The sequence below is a fragment of the Gracilinanus agilis genome, chromosome 6 (genome assembly GCF_016433145.1).
Source record: "Gracilinanus agilis isolate LMUSP501 chromosome 6, AgileGrace, whole genome shotgun sequence".
Classification (NCBI taxonomy): Eukaryota; Metazoa; Chordata; class Mammalia; order Didelphimorphia; family Didelphidae; genus Gracilinanus; species Gracilinanus agilis.
This window is the reverse complement of record NC_058135.1, coordinates 208,424,132-208,447,539: the sequence shown is the minus strand read 5'-3', so window position 1 is coordinate 208,447,539 and position 23,408 is coordinate 208,424,132.

Sequence of the window (23,408 nt, the reverse complement as noted above, 5' to 3'; positions counted from 1 at the left end):
TCCATTTTTCCTTCCTTCCTTCCTTCCTTCCTTCCTTCCTTCCTTCCTTCCTTCCTTCCTTCCTTCCTTCCTTCCTTCCTTCCTTCCTTCCTCATATAGATAGACACACATATAGGTATATATATGTATGTGTATGTATATAATTATATATATAGTATATTTATATGTGACTTATCTATATGCATATAGGTATATGTAAATATATCTCCATGTGCATATATCTGTGTATATGTACATGTGTAAATATGTATCTGTATATATGTAAATATAGATGTTTAGAAAGAAACAGAAAAAGAGAGACAGCCTGATAAAAGCTATCTTTGAATCTAAAAATCTTATTTGTGCTCCACTACAAGCTTTTTGGCATTGAATATAACCACCCTAACCCCTAGGTTCCTAGTCCTTCTGAGTAAATCATAACTTCAAGTATGAAACCAGCTTTAAGTGACAGGTGAATATGTGCTGGTTATTAGAAAACTGTTAGCTTCTAAATGGGAAATGACCAGGTTCTTCAATCCTAAGACCTCTTTTCTCTTCCCTGGGGGTATTTTAGAGTAACTCACACTTAAATTAGTGGTATGATGCCTCTGAAAAGGTACCAACCACACCATCATTTTTAGGTGCCTCTCATGTGAGACCCAAATGGTTTGCCACACAAATGAACCTAATGTTATTCTATTTTAATTACTCTAGAATTGACAACAAGGAAGAAGGTTCCTGAAAACCCAACTGCTGAAATCCAATTAAAATGGAAGTGCATTACTGAACATGCTATTCTTTTGGCTTCTCAGACTACTTTGCTTGGGTCCATAGACTATGTGCTCATTTACATGGATACCAGAAATTCTGAAAAGAATTGAACTTTAGAGAATATTCAGGATAATGCCCTCATTTTATAGATTAAAAAATAGAGGCCCAGATATTGTAAGCAATTTGTGCCAACCCCTTTTTAATATTTAAAAGATCATTAATTTGCTCAGAATAGGTGTTCCCTGCACTTTTATAGATGGCAACCTTTCCTCTTCTTATTGGAAAATTTATGAATTAGTAGACAAAAACAATTCTCTTGTAGTCTCCAGGTAATGATAAACTTTTAAAATTGTGTATAGGCTAACTTTTTAGTCCCAGGATAGTGCCTGAGTAATAATTTTAAGTGACTGTTGTTGTGTGTAATTGTGTTATGTTATACTATTGTTTATATCAAATTGATTCATGTAGGAAGGCAGTAAGCTCTTGGGGAGATTTCTCAGAAATGGGGTTATTACATCAAGAATGATCCTTAAGGGGTAAAGGTCTGTGTCCTGATCTATCCATGATCTATAAGTTCCTATTACTTACATCAAGAATAAATCCTATAAGTCTTCTCCCTCACACATACTCAGTAATTTCCTTTTCTGCCTCAAAAAATCTGTCATTGTCTCAGATTTAGCTGGAGAATCTGCAGACCATTGGATTGTTTACCTTGCCCACCAGATAAAGACAGACTTTTGCTTAGAGAGTTCTTTTCCCAGGTTTTTTCTTTCAATATAATTTCAATCAAAACATTTTTTCCAATATTTATCACTGTTTTTTTTTCTTCTGTCCTTTTTTTTTTACCTCTGGCCTTTTCATCAGAAATGTTTGAAAGTCTTCTATTTCATTAAATATACTTTTATTCCCCTGAAGGATTATAGTAAATTTTTCTGGATAGCTAATTCTTTGCTATTATCCTAGTTCTTTTTTCATCTATAATATCATATTCCATGTCCACAGATTGTATAAGGTAAAGTTTATTAAATCTTACATAATTCTGATTGTGACTTCATAATATTTGAATTATTTCTTTCTGGCATCTTATAATATTTTCTCATTGACCTGAGAGCTTTGGAATTTGACTATAATCCTTGGGAGTTTTCATTTTGTGATCTCTTTCAGGATGTGATTAATGAATTCTTTCAATTTCCATTTTGTCCTCTGGACATAAGATATCAGAGCAGTAGTGTCTAATAATTTCTTAAAATATGATGCATAGGCTTATTTTTGAGCATAGCTTCTGGTAGTCCATTAATTTTTTTCTTACAAGTTTGTTTTTTGTTCATTTTCTCAGTCTATTTCTTCAATTTGAATTTTATGTTAAAGTTGGATTCTGTTCACATTGGGTTTTAGGAGCACTGACCCAAGTTTTAGGATCTATTAAGCTTTTGTTTTCAGAACTAGTTCTGGGGATCTGCAAAAATTTCAATGCTTCAAAAGTGGTATTATATGTTCAACTCTGCTTCTGATATATGCTCTGCTCTTACCCAGGAAGGATCTTGTTCCCCTGAAACAGCAAGTGCTACCCTCTTTTATTGAGCCTAGAAATGTGTCCAGAGTTTCCCTTATGACTGACCACCAGAGTTCCTGTCCATCTTAGAATTGTGACTTAGAATTGCTTAGGGGCAAGAGTTGCCTATCAGTGCCAGCTTCACCTAGTCACAGGAACAAGTCCACTATAATCTCTTTCTGACCAGTTTTATGATCTTCTTTCCATCTTTGGGCTGGGAGCTCCTGAAGCTACTGCTGTGGTTGAACCCACATCCAAGGCCACCTTCTGGTGTTCTTGCCATACTGTAGGCATGTTCATAATAGGTTGTAACATCCCTCTCCTGCAGACTTCCTAAGTTGTCTTAGGATGGAAAAATGTCTTGCTATAACATTTCATTGGCTCTACCAGTCTAAAAATTTTATCTGAAGCATTATATTAAAGATTTTTGGAGAGGATTGTTGGGAGAGTTATTCTATAGCCTAGCCTGTACTCTTTTAATTGGAACTTAAAGGAAGAGAAGATATTAAAGAGTGAGGAGGAAGGAAAGTATTCCAGGTATGAGGAGTAGAGAACAAATATCCAGAACCTAAAGAGAGTGTTTGTTTGTTGTTGTTTTTTTTTTTTTTTTAATGAAAGAGCTAGGAGGCCAATGTCACTGGATTAATGAGTGTTTGTCAGACTACAAGGTTTAAGAAGGAAGAATAGGAAGAGGAATAGAAGAAGCAAGGAAAAGGGGAAAAGAGGTGAGAGGACAGAGAAAGAAGGTAAAAAATGAAAGACTAGAAGGCGAAGACACTACATCAAACCTTAGTTTTCTATGGCAAGACATTCAGCAGTTCTTAGCAGTAGTGCTAGGTATCTTGGCTGTACTCCATCACATGAAGGGATCACTTATGTTAGAGTCAAGATCATGGGGAAGAAACAGTTTGTACCTACAGAGAAATGTCTCTGATTTATTTGATCCTTTAAGATGAGATAGTACATAACAAACATACCATTTTATCCTCAAAACATGAGGAAACTAAAGGGAGAAACTCTTTCATGGATCTTTGACTGATTTATATCAGTCAAAAGTCCACTCTTCTTTTTGAAATTCCTCCAAATCTTTTATTTATATTTGTACTCTGTATCCACCATCTAATATGTATTTATTTCCAAAGCTAATTTAGTAGCGTTGTTAAAGCTAGACTTGGAAACAGGAAAAACTGAGTTTGAATCAAGCCTCAAAAATGTTCTTCCTACCTGTGTGACTGTGGACAAATCATTTCGCTTTTCTCACCAAATTTCCTTATCTGAGGAATAAAAGTGAAGAAAAAATATCACCTACTTCACGGAGCTATTATGAAGGGAAATCAAGAAATTATATGTAAGGCTTTTTAGAAACCTTAAATGCTATATAAATATTAGTCAATAATCCTATTAGTTTTATCCTGCCCTTTACCTCATTAGATTTATAGCTTACTTCCATGCAAAAACTGTATCTTCTTTTATGTTTGTCCACATTTGGCCTACCATTATTTTTTTAATCTAGTCTACAAATTCAATAAGAGAGACTCTAGATAAAGAAACTCTGCCAGTGTAGATAAGAAACTCAATTTCAATTTTATAGTTTCTGAGAGTTACCTGGACACCTGAAAAATAAAACAATTTGCCCAGGAATACATCCAGTATGAGTAAGAGGTAGAACTTGAACCCTGGTCATATTGAGTCCCTGGCCAACTCTTTATCCACTGCACGACATTGCCCCTCTAACTTGTACATAACAGTAATATAATAAATTATGACTTTTGAACTCAAGTGAAATCAATTTAATTGAACTGAACTGAACAAAGTTAAATTAAATCACGTTGAACTGGTTCGAATTTAAATAAAATTGGCATGGAATATTCCAGGAAATATTTGAAAATAATGTATAAAAATCAATTATTAACAAAAAGTGCTAAAAATGTAAAATTTTTAAGAATATGTAAATTATGAGTGATAATACATGTATACCCAGTGAAATTGCTTGTCAACTCTGGGAGAGGGGAGGGAAGAGGGGAGGAAGACAACAAGAATTATGGAATCATGGGGGCAGCTGGGTAGCTCAGTGGATTGAGAGCCAGGCCTAGAGATGGGAGGTTCTAGGTTCAAATCTGGCCTCAGACACTTCCCAGCTGTGTGACCCTGGGCAAGTCACTTAACCCCCATTGCCTAACCTTACCACTCTTCTGCCTTGGAGCCAATACACAATATTGACTCTAGGATGGAAGGTAAGGGTTAAAAAAAAAGAATTATGGAATCATGGAAAAAAGTTAAAAAGAATGATTTGCCATTTGCTGTATATATTTAGTATTATTATTACTTCACTATCTACTGTAATTTTAGCAAAATATAGTTTCCCTGTTCATCTCTTTTTATTAGATCTATTTTTGGTTTTGCTTTGTCTGATATTGTGATTGCTACTCCTACTTCTTTTACTTCTGCTGAAGCATAATACACTGTGCCCCAGTCCTTTATCTTTACTTTGTGTTTCTTTGCTCCAAGAGTGTTGCTTGTTAACAAAATGCTATAGAATTCTGGTTTTTAATTCACTCTGCTTCCTGTTTCTGTTTTATTGGTGAATTCATCTCATTCACATTCAAAATTTGGATTACTGTGTATCTGCCATCATCTCTTTCTCCTTTTCTCATTCTCCCTCTATCTGTCTTTCATTCTGTCTGTCTGTCTGTCTGTCTCTCTTTTGACCACCATGTCCCCCAGCTTGCCCTCCAATCAGGCATGGGAGGCAGAGACAAGATGGTACAGACATCCACCCGATCTTTACCAAATGTTAGCCTCCAAATAACATTGATAGAATAGCTCAAAATGAATTCTGGAACGGCAGACCTGAAACAAGGAGAGAACAAAACAACTTTTCGCCCCCAAATAACTTAGAATGCCTACATGAAAGATTGCACTATGGTGCAAATGGATCAGAGATCAGAGATGGCCCCAATTTGGCAAACCACCACAAACCTAGGGAGTTGTTGAAATGGCAGCAAAGACTCCCAGAGCTTTCAGCCACAGATAGTAAGAAGGTTGAGTAATTGCTCAAAAGGAGATGACTGAGGTCCCTTTGCTGACTCTGGGTGCAAGATTGTTTCATTGATCATACCCGTTTTTTTCTTTTTTTTTGTTTGTTTGTTTTTATAATAGTCCTCTTTCTCCATGTCACTTCCTTTCCCTGTTTGCTGTTCTATCACATCTCAGGAACCGATCAAAATCTCCGTTTGGAGCATTCCAGCTAAGCTAAGAGCTGGCTGGGACAAGCAGAAAGTTCACAATCCTGGGAAGAAGGGGTTCCCTTTATACATTTTATACCTTCTTTTCCTTTTGTCCAGTTCTACTTTTTGTGGATTTCTTTTCTTCAGTAATTTTTTATACATCTCTTTTCCACCTATTTAGTAAATTCTGCATTTTAAAATGTTTTTTCTCTTAAATAGATTTTTGTACCTCTTTTTCCATTTGACCTAATTTGTTTTTTTTAAATTGATATTTTCTTCAATATTTTTGTGCCTCCTTTACTAAACTGTTCATTCTTAAAACAAACAGACAAACAAAAAACTTTTACCTTCATCTTATAATTAACACTGTGTATTGGTCTTAAGGCAGGAGAGTGTTAAGGGTTAGGCAATTTGGGGTTAAATGACTTGTCCAGATTCATACAAATAGTAAGTCTGAGACCAAATTTGAACCCAGGACTTCCTGTCTCTGGGCCTGGTTCTCAGTCCACTGAATCACCTGGCTGTCTTTTGGCTCTTTTTCTTTCCCCAACAATTTTTGCACCATTTTGATTTTTTTCCTGAGATTTTTACTTCCTTTCAAAAATTGCTTTTGACCTTTTTCAAGGTCTAAGTCTAATTAAATTTTTTCTTTGAGGAATTGTATATAACTATTTTGATTTTGCTGTCTTCTATTGAGTTTGTGTTTGATCTTTCCTGTCACCAAAGCAACTTTATATGGTTGTGTTCTTTTCTGCTATTTGTTCATTTTTTAGCTTTTTTGTAAAAACTTTTTTATTCATAATTCAAGTTGGTCTTTCATCCAATGGGTGAATGAGCACTGTCTCAAGCTTCAGGTTTTTCACAGTACTGTTTTCCATGCAAGCTCTGGGGATCTGAAAGCTCTTAGTTATCTCATTATGGCATGATTTTAAGAGAGAGATGGCCATTGCTCTCCTGTCCTGTGCTCTGGTTTTTGATTGACCACAAGCACTCTTTTCTACCCCAGAATTATAACTAAAACCAGGATTCTTTTTACTGTTAATCCTCCTTCATGTCCTTGGCACTGTGGTAAGAATTATATATGGGCAATACAACAGATTCTAGCTTCCATTGCCAGTGACAGATCTCCTATAACCTCTTACTACCAAATTGTCTGACTCCCTTGCAGTCTATGCACTGAGGGCTCCTAAAATCACCACTGTTGTCCTGGTTCAGTAGCTGTCAAAGTCAGCCCCTGACTTGCTAGTTGCAGCCTGCTCTAGTGTAGTTTAAAGTAGAGTGCTCTAATCTCATTCCAGAGAGATAAACCTTTCCAGACACCATTCCAAGGAGTCTTTTGCTGGAAAATTTTTTCATCGTTTCTTTTGTTGATTTTGCTGCTCCAGAATTCATTTTGAGGTGTTATTTGATTGTTGTTTGAAGGTCAGTTTGGGAGAGCTCAGGTGAATCCCTGCCTTCATTATGCTATCTTGCCCACCAAGAAACTATTTTTAAAAATTTGGTGACATACCAAATGCTAAGAATCCCTAGAAGTAAATTAAAATTAGAGAAAGTTTCCTTTGTCTTTGGAGTTTATTACTTGGACTAGATTTGTAGATGATTGTTATTCATCAATATAATGGACATCAAAACTTTTACTCTTTTCTTCCTGATTTTTCCCCATCACTCATAATAATGAATATATACATTAACATTATAAGCATATTTGTAGTAAAATTAAAATAAGGAATAATGCTAAGACAGACTGATATTCAACTGACTGAAAAATATGATGTATTATTGAGAGCACCTAGTATATTTTCCTTGATAAATATAAAGCCAACATTTATTCCTGTGAATGATTTAAACTGTTATCTGATAATATCTTTTTTTTTAAATGTACATTTTCTTTGTTCTATTGGCATATACATGCTATTTTTGGGAGAAGGGAGTGAGCACTATTAGGGAACTCAGCAGTTGGAAGTCATCTCTCTCTTCTCTATATATTTCTATGGACTTGATAAGTTAAAAGTATTCATTAAGCATTTCTATGTATCACACTGTATTAGGTGCTTATCATATATAAGCAAAAAATGAAGCAGCCCTTACCCTCAAGGATCTCATATTCCATCCATAAAAATACACATATGTAATAAAATACAAATTATATGAAGGTAAATATAAATTCATTTTAAGAGAAGTAGATGGTGACAACCGAGTTAAAGAAAAGAATAAGGATGGAATGCATTCAAGGAATGAGCACATCTGTATAAAGGCGTGGATATAAGAAATAAAGTGTTGAGAGTGTAGGACAATTTGATTGTAACATGAGTGTTTAAATCATGCATATATCTGGATAGAGCCAGGTTATAAAAGGCTTCAGGTGTTGAACAGAGAAAATTTTATATTTCATCCTTGTGACAATAGGGAGAAACTAGAATCTTTCATGAAGAGAGTGGCATTGTCAGACCTTAAGAATATCACTGGGACACCAGTGTGGAGGCTCTTATTCTAATTGTGTTTTATATTTGCTTGTGTTGCCATCTGTGAATAAATATTCATTGTGGGCAGAGAATATATTTCATTTACCTTTACATCTCGAAAGCCTGTGACAGTATCTTGTATATAGTTGATGCCCATACAATACATACATGCTTATTGTCTGGCTGAATGAATGAATCCCAGTATTCCTCTGGATATTTGGGCTCTATCTGTACCCCTTTCCCCCTTACAACCTTTTACTTCTCCCTTAACCAAATTTTTGAGCTTAGAATACAAGCTTTAGACCTTTTGGCGTTACTTACAAGGGCATAATTGATTCCCAATTATTCATAAAATTGATTTACAAATAGTAATAATTTCTAAGGCTCAACACAACCCAACTTTTTAAATTACTCCTCTTTAGATGGCACAGAGTGGCTTCATTTACACATATAAACATTTAACCTGGCAGTTTAGAAATTGTCATCTTGTAGACTTTGACGTGGCTACAAATAACAAAATTATTTAGTTTTTCTTTTTTTAATTTTTGCTTAAGAACCAAAGCATTCTATACAAGGTTTTACTGAAAGAATTGTAGGGAATAAGGCCTGCAGAAGGGAGATTTTAGGAGGTCATCCTAGCTGTCTTCAAATGTTTAAAGAGTTGTCACAGGGAAGAGTGATTAGATTTATTTTATTTGTCTGCTGAAGGGAAGACCAGAAGCAATGAGTTGTCTTCAGAGGGGATCAGATCAGAGCTTTAACTAGTAATTCTGGTGCCAAAGGTAAACTTCCCAAAACAACTTCTAAAATCAGCTTGGTAAGACAATTCAATTAAACAATGCAAGAAGCTAAAGGACAGTTGTACCTTTCTCATATTGGATGAACATAAATTCCAGAATCAATGAAGGTCACTGTAGGAGTATTCCTGGCAGGAAGGGAGAGGCAGTGTGGAGAGCAGGAGGGCTGGGATAAAGAATAGTACCTTAGTTTGAGCAGTAGAGAAGCAATGATTATTTTAGCTAACTAGATGCTTAATTTAACTGCTTTTAAATGTAAATTCAGCTGCTGAAGAATGAATATTGTTAATATAGTCTAGATTTCAATGCCCTGGCAAATCTATAATGACAGACCCCCCTTTAGTTACATCAATGAAGAGGATTCCAATACATCCTAAAGAACATCTCAATAATCAAATCGGTCCAACAATGGAACTGACCGCTTCTTAAGATAATGAACTTTTCTCCATAAGTGTCCTTGTCAGACAATAAACATTTATTAAGAATCCTGATAAAGTCTGTGGATAAAAAAGAAAGACAAAGGCATAGCCCCTGACCTGTCAAGCAACTAACATTCTAATGTATCTATAAATCCATTCCCATACAAGATACTTGCAGAACAAATGGGAGGTAATCTTCTAGGTAAAAACCTGGGAAGAGAGTAGAGGGTGATACTGGGCAAAGGAAAGGACGACCAGAAAAGGCTTCCTGTAGAAGGTGAGAGTTGAGCTGAGGCTGATAGGAAGCAACAAAAGGCAACAAGAAGAGGGAAAGACAGAGAATATTTGGGAAATGGACCAGAAAAGGTTTCCTGTAGAAGGTGAGAGTTGAACTGAGCCTGATAGGAAGCAACAAAAGGCAACAAGAAGAGGGGAAGACAGAGAATATTTGGGAAATAGAGGTTTCTTGAAGAAGCAGCAGATAATCCAGTGTTGCTGTACTGTTCTTGAAGTTGGATGAGAACTTGTTGAGGATTGATACCACAGAAGAGATCCTGGTAGGGAATGGACAAGGTAACTTCTGTGATCTCCTACAACTCTGAAACACCATGGATTTAAGTTGTTGCTGAAGTATGCCTTGATTGGAAAGGTTCCTTAAAAAAGCAGAAAGTTCAAAAACTCCAGGTAAACATGGTTGACTTTCAAAAGGAAAAAAAAAGAAACTACTTTTACTATGAAAACTCTTATAGCTTCAGTGTTTGCCCATGCCAGTAATGAAATCCCGTATACATTGGTGAGTGTTTCATTATTAAAGTTAGGCTTAGGAAAGACAGTGAAAAAAAGGAGTTCTCATTATCCCCAAGGCTGTCATGCCATCAGGTATAATTTTTTTTTTCATTTTCCAAGAGATCCAGGACAATATAAGCACACATGCCACAGGAAGCCTCAGACACTCAGGAGGCAGAGCATAAGATACCCTGGACCTGGTCTCCTTCACTTTGCAAGATACTTGGGCTCTGATTAAATATTGAGACTTTGTAATTGAATGTTTTGCAATCCAAAACCCACATTATAAAAACCTCTGAATCAACCGGTAGCTAAAGGGATGCTAAGAACCTGCTAGATTGCAGAAAATTATAGAAAACATCTCACTGAGTTGATTGCTTTTGTATTTAATTTTATGCTAATTATTAGTTCCAGAAGACAGCAACCCAACACAATGACAAAGTAAAAGGAAGAAGAAAGCTGAAACATATGTGTCATTCTCATAGGGCAATTTACCAACTAAAATGTCATAAAAATAAGTTGTACATGGATACCTTTAAAGGGAGATGTCAGTGCTTTTCTTGAGAAAAACAAGCAGAGTCAGAAGCTCCAAAAGCCTGAAAAACAAAAAGAATGAGCCATATACTCAGAGCTCAGCCGATGGCTACCTGAAGAGAAGGCTTTTGCAATGATGTTTGGAGATGTCATGTATATCCAGTGACACCATCAAGAGAATTAAGTCATAATAATAACACTAATGATTATGTAGATAATGTTACAAAGACCTTTGGTGCACATTATGTCATTTGGTCCTCATAGTAATCCCATGAGTTAGATTATGGAAATATTATACATGTTTTCAAGAAGAGGAAACTGGGTGATTTTACAGAGGTCAGGGAGTGGGTAATTAATGAAGCTAGGACTCCAAGGCAGGTCTTCTAAATTTATATTATGCTGTCTCCTCAGCTGTCATCTCAGTGATGGTTAGGCCTCTGAGGTATTTGCTGCAGGTAAAGCAAAACAAAACAAAAAAAATCAGAAACCTGAAATCCAGAAAAAGGGAGAGGGAACTATGTTGTAATGTCTTTAGTACACAGACACAGAAGTTATCTTACAAATCATGATGAGTTTGAATGGATCCATAGTAAAATCAGCACTTAAATATCATCTATAGAGCTGACTTTATGCAGAGTAGAGCAAATAGAAGGTGACTTAATAAAAACACTTCCTTTACCAGTGTTGAGAGTCAATCATTATAAAGTCATTCCTTCATATGAATGCCTCTAATGGAGGCTTGGCACAGTGGATAGAAGGCTGATCTTAGAGTCTGTAAAATTGTCATATTATATCACAAAAGATATTCATGGATGTATAAGTTCTTATATATTCATGCATACAGCTATTCATATTCCCAAATTCCCATATGTTTTTGATTACCATCTATAATAGTTAAAATGAAATTATGAGACTGTTAGTAGCTTTAACAATTTAATTTAATCAAAGTAGTTATAGTAAAGAGAGGGAAATGTAGGAAAGAGGTAGAGAGTTGCCTAGCTTACCACCCTATGTGCCATTCTGATGAAATGAAGCTCACCATGGGCATTTGCTCCTTCACGTTCCAAGCTCCAACCAGAAGAGGACAAGAGTCCCCAACCAGAGCCTTGGTCTCCCCTTTATAAGCTGTTTTCTCCACCCACTAGCTCTCCCATGTCACATCTCAGGAACCAATCATAGTTCCTTAATTTGTCTGGCACATCAGTTTCCCTTCTCTTTGGTTTCAACTTCCTTTCTCTGAGGGACTGTCTATCTCTGCACATCTCAATGGTAAGAGCTGATTGATAATATCAAAACAAAGTGAAATAATGGGGGGAGTAGTTCCCTTCCCACTCATCCTTTGAATAATTAATAATAATGATAGCAAGAATAGATAAACTTTATATAGCATCATGGGACAGGCATTGTACTTAGCACTTTATAATTATTTTCTCATTTAATTCTTTTAACAACTTTAAAGGGCTATACTGTTTTTTACTCATTCTGCAGATAAGAAAACTGAGGCAAACAGATGTTAAGTAACTTGCCCAGGATTACACAGCTAGGAAGTATCTGAGATCAAATTTGAACCCAGAACTCCAATCTCCGGGCCTGCCTCTTAATCCACTGAACCACCCAGCTGCCCCACTTAGCATACATTACCTCTTTTTTCGTTTTGTATTTTTTTAATAATTTTTTATTTTTAGAAAAATTTTCCATGATTACATAACTCATGTTTTTACTTTCCTCTTCTCCCCCTCAACCCCCCGTCCCCCTCCTCTGTAGCCAGTTCGCATTTCCACTGGTTTTATTATGTGTGGTCAGTCAAGACTTATTTACACATTATTGATAGTTACATGGGTGTGGTTTTTTCAGGTCTACATCCCCATTCATGTCCTCATCAACCCAAGTGTCCAAGCAGTTGGTTTTCTTCTGTGTTTCTACTCCTGTAGTTCTTCCTCTGAATGTGAGTAGTGTTCCTTTCCATAAATCCCTCAGAGATGTCCTATGTCATTGCATTGCTGCTGGTACAGAAATCCATTACATTCGATTTTACCATAGTATATCAGTCTCTGTGTACAATGTTCTTCTGGCTCTGCTCCTTTCACTCTGCATCAATTCCTGGAGGTCTTTCCAGTTCACATGGAATTCCTTCAGTTTATTATTCTTTTGAGCACAATAGTATTCCATCACCAGCATATACCACAATTTGTTCAGCCATTCCCCAATTGAAGGGCATACCCTTGCTTTCCAGTTTTTTTGCCACCACAAAGAGTGCAGCTATAAATATTTTTGTACAAGTCTGTTTATCTATGATCTCTTTGGGGTACAAACCCAACAATGGTATGGCTGGATCAAAGGACAGGCATTCTTTTATCGATCTTTGGGCATAGTTCCAAATTGCCATCCAGAATGTTTGGATCAGTTCACAACTCCACCAGCAATGCATTAATGTCCCAATTTTTGCCACATCTGCTCCAACATTCATTACACTCCCCTGTTATTATTTTAGCCAATCTGCTAGGTGTGAGGTAGTACCTCAGAGTTGTTTTGATTTGCATTTCTTTAATTATTAGAGATTTAGAACACTTTCTCATGTGCTTATTGATACTTTTTATTTCTTTATCTGAAAATTGCCTATTCATGTCCTTTGCCCATTTATTAATTGGGGAATGGCTTGATTTTTTATACAATTGATTTAGCTCCTTGTATATTTGAGTAATTAGACCTCTGTCAGAATTTTTTGTTATACATTACCTCTTAAAGAGACCATCATATTTATGAACTGTACATTAAAATTTCACATTTCAGTATGCCCTTAATGTTTGCAAAGAGTTTTCCTCCCAATTTAATTTAAGAAGTATTTATTTAGTACCTATTATCTATCAGCATGTAACAGGCATTATTGATATACAAAGACAAAAGCAAAGGTGTTCCTACCTTTAAAGAATTTACATTTTATCCCAAGAACAACACAAAGGTATGAAATTCAATATAAAAGCAGTGCAAATTAATTTCTGGAGGGAAGGAACCACCAACTATAGGAACCAGTAGAAGTTTCCTTTAGGACTCTTGAAAAGTAGGTAGTATAAATAGTATTCCCATTTGAAAGATGATTCCCCAGTGGTTAAGAGAATGTGAACAACTATCAAAGCTAGTAAATGGATGCCTATTTCTAAATGGATATCTTCACATCCAACTCCCCTGCCCGACCCCCAGCTATACAGCTTTAGCTACACATATCTATATTCATATATATGGATATACATTTTTTACTTACAGGTACTTACCTAGTATTTAAAAGTAGTGTACATCTAAAATATTTCAATATTTAGCTGGAAATTGGGAACATTAGTAGATTCACAATTATTTTGTGTGTCTTATTTTAATCAGGAAAAGCTGAATTGAGGCCAGATAGGTTACATTCATTTTCTCTGCTAACAAACCTGGCATTACTGGTCTGTGGGAGAATTAATTTAGATGAAAAATAATGAGCCTATTTAGGAGTACATTTTTAGTAACTCAAGCTCACTCTAAGTGGAAAGGGTTATTTTTACCCATTTCCTTTATCATTCTAGAAACAAGTTACTAATTGAGAAACAGGGTTAATATCCAACCAATCAGATTCCATTTACCATTTAGAAGATGAGCTGCTCAGCAATCAGGATTCTAGGTGAACAAAATCCCTGTCATCTGATCCTTGTAATCTAGTATCATTAATAAAGACTGCAGAGATTCTGTGAAGTAACTCTCCATTCCCAGAAAAGGAGTGTCTCAGGCTTCAACAAAGCAGAGACAGAACCAGAGACAAAATCACAAGGTGTGAATGGACAGCTCAAACCCTAAAGTGTCAAGTTAGAAATGTTGACAAGTTAGAGATCTTGCATAATCCAAAAGTAAGCAGATGGCCTCCTTTCCCAAGCTCAGAAAAACTGAAACAGGACTTCTGAGTGTGTGAAAAGGGGGCAGAATCTGAGGAAACAAATGACTAGATGTACTCAATTCTGAATGAGAGAAAGTGACAGAGATACACACACAGAGGCAGAAACAGAGGCAAAGAGAGTTGATTGAAAGAGTGAAAAAGACAGACAGAAACAGAAAGACACACAGAGTTAAGGACAGAGAGAGAGACAGAAACAGAGAAATATATAGAGACAGGGTCAGAGAGAGACAATGGCATGAAGATAGAAATAGAGTCAGAGAGACAGAAATCATTTGCAAAAAATATCCTGGAGAGCAATTACTGTCTTGCCCCAAATATTGAATTATTTTTTCTTCATTTTTTACTGGAATTAAGAAGACAAAGCTGAGCTAAGTAGGGATGCTATGCTTGAATTTAGAGAAAATGACCAGGCAAGCCTTTGGTTACTCAATTTCTGAAGTGTTTACAAAGAATACAGAGATTTAATATCCAAAGTTTTCTTTTGAAAATGTTGAAAATAAACAACAGATTTTCCCAAATTGAGAACTGGGCTTGCATTAGAAAGTTGCTTCATGTCAAATGTCATAATTTCTCAGAAACCAGGATGCATACGGACCTACATTTGACCTTGGGAAATTCTAATGAATAGATCTCTCCCTCCACGCATATTCTCTTTCTCATCCTCTCTGTCTCTCTGTTTCTCTGTCTATTTCTCAATCTGTCTCTCTGTCTCTATCTCTGTACTTTCCTACCCACTTCAAGGTTTCAGATCTGCTGCTATATCTGAATCTTTTAAGAGTCATCAAACACCATACCTGTGGTTCATTCTCTCTTATAGAAACTCCATGTCAAGCTGAAAGGGAACTTAGAACACAAGACTTTGAAAGCTGAATAGAGATCACAGAATGCCAGAAATTCAGTACAAATCTCTCAAAATCAAAAGTTGCATACAAATATATATAATTATACTAGTAATATACTTGTAACTATATTTATTCATTTATATGCATCTATGTAATGTTTCTGTGTTAGAAAGCAAGAGAGATCTTACTTAAATGGAAAATGTCCTGAAAGCAGAAACTTTGTCTCATTTTCAAACTATTATCCCTATTCTTTATTACTAGGAGATTACTGATGTATGTGTGTGTGTAAATATATGCATGTTAGAATAAAGATAATTATTTTCAAAGTTTTATTTTTTTAAAGAAACTTGGCTAAAATGGGGAAATAGTCATCCTCAGGGATGGACTGCTTCTATCATCCTCAAATATTTATTAAATGTAAATCAATAAACCATGGTATACAAGCACTCTAGGTGACTATTAAAGCTTCCCCCCCCCCCCCCGAAACTCTAGATTGGTAAAGATTGTGGTTTCTAAATCAAGCTGGTTAATGGATCAAGTAGAGACATTTAAGGTCATCTTTAGGTAATCTAGTTTCTGTATTTGGTGAAAACTTTCCTGATCAGCTGAGGATGGTACCATATTAAAAAGGTCGGAATGGCCAAGGACTAGAACCTGTTAGAGTGTTAATGCTAGTCATGAGAGGCAACAAAGAAAGAGACATCAGTAGTGGTTAAGGAGTCTAGTTTGAAATGGGAAATGGAGTGGAATTGGGAAAGATAGCCTTGGTTTTTTGGTTCCATAGGAGTGGTCATAGATAATGATGAAAATTACATAGAACAGAAAAAAAAAATGTTCAAACATAATGAAGACATTGTTCTCATTAAAAAGTGGCCATTAAAAAACATTATGTATAATTAAAAATAGATATTATTTTGAAAATTATTCATTTTATTATTTTCCTGTTCTTTTAAATTTCCATTTTATTTGTTTTAAAACCCATGAAATAAATTATAGGTCTCATACCTATAGATATGATTTATGATTAAGTATACATATATTGGATCTGGTAGGTTTTGTTGTTGTTAGTTTAGTTTAGTTTAGTTTTTTTTTTTTTTTTACTGAAGAGTACACAATGAAAATGTCTTATCAATTAAAATTCAAAATTCTTATTATGACAAATTCCTCTACAATCTAACTCCGGCATTTATATTCAGGTTTCATCTGCTTCCTATTATCTGATTTCTCTCATGAATTTGATGAATTTTTAGCCAAACAAGACAGAGAAGTAATTACAAAAAAAATAAATAATTTTGATTATATGAAACTAAAAAAAAGCTTTTCGCATATACATATACAAAATTAATGCATCTATTATAAAAATGGAAATAGTGAACTAGGAAAACTATCCCTTATTTCAAAATTCTTGAATAATAAATTTCTGTGCAAGATATATAAACAACTATCAGAAATATATGACCCAAATCAATACTTCAATAAACAAGTTGTATGATGAAACTGTTCTAAAAATGTATACTATTAAAACCATATAATGGAATATTACAAATTAAAATAAGTGAAATGTCAATTTAAATAATTCTGAGGTTTCATTTCTCTCCTAACAAATTGGAAAAGATTACAAAGGATGAGAATATTTGTGTCTTGTACCCAATTTTTTTCACATTAACTGTGATATTTAATAATAAGTTTTTAATGAAAGAAAATGACTATAGTCTTTAAACACCCAATCCTATAGTCTTCTTTGTGAGACAGGCCTGCTACATATTATACAAATTTAGAGAAACTCAACAAATAATAGAAAATTGAATATAAAAATGCCAAAAGCAATAATAAAGTCATCATAAAATCAGATTTTATGTATAGTCAAGTAGGAAGGCAGGTCTATAAATTATCAGGAAGATACAATGGAGGGCATGCTTGGGAGAATTTGAATTCTTTATCTCTAATATCTATATATTACAAATGAAGTCATATAATGGATTCTCAGAGTTGAAGGAGAATGCAAAGATCATCGAGTCCAGCTCTTATTAAATTCAGATCTCTTTTTGTAATATCTCCATGTGGTCATCCAATGATACTTTAATGCCAACAGTGACAGAGAATACAACATCTTTCTAACTATATTTATTAACAATGTTTAGCTTCAGGAAGCAAAGAGGAAAGCTAACTCCTTTCTCATATGACAGAATTTAAAATAAATGAATATAATAATCTTATTTTCTTTTCCCAAAAAAACAAACAAAAAACCTTGTCCCTTCTGGTCATCATTTGACTTTGCTATGAGTTCTTTCCTAGTCCTGATTGCCTTACTTTGGGTAGCCTCTAGTTTGTCCTTCCTTGCACATATTACTATAGTAAAACTCAATATTAAATATAGGGAAACAGCACACTCAGAAATGAACATAATTTTAAAATTAACTCAACTTTGATTAATTCTCTTCATATTATTTTCCATCAGCATTATATGTTAAATGGTATTCCCTGGAATGGAATTTTCGATATGCATTTTAAATATCCCTTTATTCTTTCAAACACCTTAGTGCTACATTAATTTCAATACTCCAATCCATTTCTTGATTAGCCCAGTCGTTAAAACCCTCATCTGAAAGTGCTGATATGAGACATGAAATTCCCTTTTGTAACACCTCATCAGGTGTTAAGGATAATTCTACAGGGCATAAATTAATTCCCTTAGCAGCTGGTGACTTTTTTTTAACACTTCAGGAGAAGTATTTAATTCTCTTTCTTGGTAAATTATTGAATTTGCTGAAAAGTGGTTAAATCAATTGCATTTGATATCAAAAATGTCATAGGATTTTTGCTTTGAATTCTGTTTGGAGGATTCACTTCCATGAAAGATATATATGAACTAAAGGTTTCATAGATAGAAAATTGTCAGAAACATGATATTATTTTAATTATAAGAGATAAATAAAAATAAATTTAATTCATTCCAGAATACCTTGGTCCAAATTGGTTATACTAATCATGTGACTCTAGGAAACAAGCATATACTATTTGACCCACAAATTCTTTGCCTTTTACACATTAAAGACTGTTTCGTTTTTGCCTTTGTATCCCCAAAGCCTAGCACAGTGCATACCCCTTCATAAAATAATTAATGATTATTGATTTATTGATTGTTAGTAATAATATCTTCATTATTTAACCTATTGGATATAATATTATAAGCAAATTGTTTTATATACTATACAGCTCAATAAGTCAAAAGCTATTATTTTATTTTGAAATTTTGAATTGCTTGTGATTTCATTAATTTGGGAGCTCCCTACACCCTTACTAATGCAGTTTTTCCATACCTCTTCAACCTTTGTGACAACCGTCCTTGTTTTCCATAATTTCCCATAAATACCCCACAGAGAAAGAGTGCTCTACAAAGAACATGGGACATCTCCTTCTTGTTTTGTGTATATCTACAGGGAATCACAATACTCCTCAGGCTGTACATCTGTTGCCTCTCATTTTCACTGTTATATTATTATCATTATCATCTTCAATGGAGAGATGGAGAAAAATGTATTATGAAGCTCAAAGTGAGCTAAGGCTGGCATTGGAAGCTAAGATTAACAAAAATAGCTGAGAAGATATTTTATTTAGTAAAAAAAAACTTTTTTTCTGATTATATTAGGGAAGAGAGGCAGAAAACAGAAGGTACAGTATGACTGGTCAGTATGGATCAGACGATAGAGGCCAAGGGCCTAGAAAAAGAAAGTTTTTGTTTTGTTAGTTTTCTGTGCCAAGGATGTTCATAGACCTAGAGATGGAAGAGGTCTTAGAAATCATCTGGTACAATCCTCTCTTTTTTTCATGATAGGACTGAAGCTCAAATTGGTTAGGTTTGTTATATAGAAAATGAATGTCATAGCTAGGAGACAATACCCAGTTTAAATTCAGAATGACCTTTCATTTGGAAATCATGAAACAACAAAAGAAATCAGTAAAATTAGCATAATACTAAATATTAGCAAAAATAAGAGAACCCTGACTGATAATGATGATTTCAAGCTATTTGGTTGAGATGAACTAAATATCATAAGGAAATTAAAAAAAAACAACAACACAGAAATGGCAGTCATCAGTGATTTTTTAAAAGATACTTTACTTTGCAAATTACATGTAATTAAAAATTTTCACATAAGTTTTCTAAAGTTATAAGATCCAAATTGTCTCCCTCCCTCCCTTCCCTTACCCCTTCCAGAGATGGTAAGCCATTTTATCTAGGATATAAATATATTATGCAAAGCATATTTCTATATTGTTCATTATCTTAAGAGAATACTCATATAAAACCAAAACCACAAGATAAAAAAAACAAAATAAACTAAAATTAACAACAGTATGCTTTGATCTACACTCCAAGTCCCACAGTTCTTTCTCTGGAGGTAGATAGCATCCTTTGTCATAAGTCTTTCAGAACTGGCCAAGATCATTATATTGCTGAGATTAACTAAGTCTTTCACAATTGGTCATTTGATAATATTGTTGTTACTGTGTTCAGTGTTCTCCTGGTTCTGCTTATTTCATTCTGCATTACTTCATGTAGGTCTTTCTAGCTCTTTCTGAAATCATTCCGTTCATTATTTCTTATAGCAAAATAGTATTTCATCACCAGTATATGCCACAGTTTGCTTAGCAATCTCTTAACTGATGAACATCCCCAATTCTTCTTTACCACCACATTTGCTATAAATATTTTTGTGCAAGTAGTTCCTTTCCCCCCTACCTCCGCCACTTAAAAAATCTGTTTGGGATACAGACTAGTAGTGGATCAAAAGTTTTATACAGTTTTGTAGCCCTTTGGTGATAGTTCCAAATTGCCCTTCAGAATGGTTGCATAAGTTCATAACTCCATCAATGTATTAATGTCCCAATTTTGCCACATCTCCTCCAACATTTATAATTTTCCTTTATTGTCTAATTGGTCAATATGAGAGATGTGAGGTGGTACCTCCATGTTGCTTTGATTTGAATTTCCTGAACTGAGAGTGATTTAGAGCCTTTTTAAAAATATGATTAGCAAAAGATAGCTTTGTTTTCTTCATCTGAAAACAAACTGTTCATATCCTTTGACAATTTGTCAATTAGGGAATGGCTTGTATTCCTACAAGTTTGACTTAGTTCTCTATATATTTGATAAATGAGACCTTTTTTAGAGCAATTTATTGTAATTTTCCCCAACTTGTTGTTTTTCTTCTATTCTTGGTTACATTGGTTCTGTTTATATAAAACCGCATTAATTTTAAAAAAAATCAAAATTATTCATTTTATATCTTGTAATGTTTTCTATCTCTTTTTTGGTCATTAATTCTTCCATTTCTGTAGATCTTTCAGGTAATCTATGCTCCCCTAATTTACATATGTTACCCTTTATATCTAAATCACATACCCATTTTGACCTTTTCTTGGTATAGGGCATGAGATACTGGTTTATTCTTATTTTCTTCCAAACTGTTTTCCAGTTTTCCCAGCTGTTTTTGTCAGCTACTGAGTTCTTATCCCAAAACATGAGATCTTTGAGTTTGTCAAACACTAGATGGTGAAGGTAATTTACCACTAATCTATTCCAATGAACTACCATTCTGTTTCTTAGCCAGTACCAGATTATTTTGATGATTACCCTTTACGGTACAGTTTGAGATCTGATATTGCCCTAGAGGACACTATCCTTCACTTTTTTCATGAATTCTTTTGATATTCTTGTTCTTTTATTTTAGATGAATTTATTATTTTTTCTAGTTCTATAAACTAATTTTCTAGCAGTTTAATTGGAATGGCACTGAATAAGTAAGTGTCAGTAATTTTTGAAAGATGTCGGCATACTAGAGAAATACTGCAGGATTAGAAATGTGTAAATATGCTGTTAAATTTCAAAAATGAAAGAGGATAGTGTTTCTTTTATCTATAAATTATAGAACAATGAATTGATCTTGGTTCTGGGCAAAATTCTAGAATATGTTATTAAAGGAATGGTTACTGAACATGTAGAAAATAATGAGTGATAACAAAAGCTAGAATGGCTAAATTAGTCCTGGGTCATGCCAAAGTAACCCCATCACCTTTTTTTGAACAAGGCTACTAGATTCACAAATCAGGGAAAATTATAAATATAGCCTACCTATATTTTAGTAAATCATTTGATAATGGCTTCAATATTATTTTTCTGGAAAAGATGGAGAACACCATAATAGTTATATGGAATCATGACAATTGAATGTCCAAAGCTAATCAGCAGTTATTAACTAATTGATGCTAGCTTGAAAGAAGGTCTCTAATAGAGTATGTCCTTGACTTGGACAGTGACTATTTTGGTCAGTTGCTTGAATGAAATCATAGATGACATGCTCTTCAACCCTGTAAATGTAACCAACCTGAGAGGGAGAACAACTATTTGTTGCTGCTCAGTCATTTGAGTTGTGTCTGACTCTTCCTAACCCTACATTGAGTTTTTTTGTTTTTGTTTTTGTTTTTTTTAACCCTTGTACTTAGGTATATTTTCTCATAGGTAGAAGATTGGTAAGGGTGGGCAATGGGGGTCAAGTGACTTGCCCAGGGTCACACAGCTGGGAAGTGGCTCAGGCCGGGTTTGAACCTAGGACCTCCTGTCTCTAGGCCTGACTCTCACTTCACTGAGCTACCCAGCTGCTCCCCCTACATTGAGTTTTATTGGCAAAGACACTGGAATGGTTTGTCATTTCCTTCTACAGATCATTTTGTAGGCAAAGTCCAAAAGATTTTCTCAACAAAATTATATAAATCCTAGCACTTATCAGTACAGCAGGCAATTAATGCTTTATACCAGGATAATTAATGAAATAATGAAAACAAAAGATTAATCAAATGTATTAACTCAAATAAGAATGAGGAAAAATAAAATTCTTATATTTGAGTTCAAGATAACAACTTTGCATGCCTGAGATGTTAGAACAAAAATTTTTATATGAGCTAGATGATGTTTCATATAAAAAAGTGCTGCATGTCTTTTATTTAATTTATTTTTGTTGGCTACCTAAAAATTCTCAGGTATCTCTTCCTCTTTTCCTTTCTACATTATCGTAGGTTTCACATGATAAAGTAAAGTATATATGTGTGTGTGTATGTACATATATTATGTCTTTCATGTTTCTAATTATTAGTTCTTTCTCTGGAGATGGACATTCAGAAGTTATTTTTCAAATATTAATTCTGTAACTCTATATAATATTCTCTTGGTTCTATTCATTTTTCTCTTCAATATTTCATGTAGGTCTTTTCAAGTTTTTTTTTCTTTTAATTAACCTCCTAAGAGCTGGGTGTCTTTATAGACTTTCAGGTTATCCTGACCCATTCATATTGTACAGAGAACAAAAATCTAAAGCATTGTTAGGAAGCCTTTATGAAAGTGATGCTGTCCTGATCAGACCACCATTGGACTAATATGTTTACTTCTTGATACCACAATTTAGGAAAAGTAGGTCCTTCAAAGGAAAGCAATTTCAATGACCAAAGTCTCTGACTTATATGTTATATGAGCTTCGTTGAAGAATCTAGAGATATTTAGACTATAATAGAGAACACTTAAGTGTGTCGTAATAATTAACTAAGCATTTGCAAAGGACTGACAGATGGACAAAGCTTTAGATTTCTTTTTTGCCCTACAATTTGGAACTAGGAATAATTAGTGAAAGTTGAAGTGTTCAATTTTGACTTTCTATAAAGAAAAAAAATTCTCCTTGTAAAAGCATAATGGACTTCCTTGAGAGAAAGTGAGTTTTGTTTCTTGAGGTCCTCAAGTAAAAGCTAGATTGTTTTTGAGCAGTATTATTTGAAAGAATTCTTATCCAGCTATATATGGGACTACGTGGTCACTTAAGTCCCTTCAATCTCTCAAATTCGCTATTCTTGAGATTCTGCAAGAATGCAGAAATCTATTAGCTACCTATAATTGTTTCATTTACATCATATTATAAGCCCCCTGCTAACTAGGGTCCATATTATTTGGAGTCAGTGGAGGCAAGTCAAGAGGTGTTTAACAAATTACTAACTTATTTGCCCTGTTAATGCAGAGATCAGAATCCTCAAGGATCCAAAGAAAGGACTGGATAGAGAATCAGGGGTAG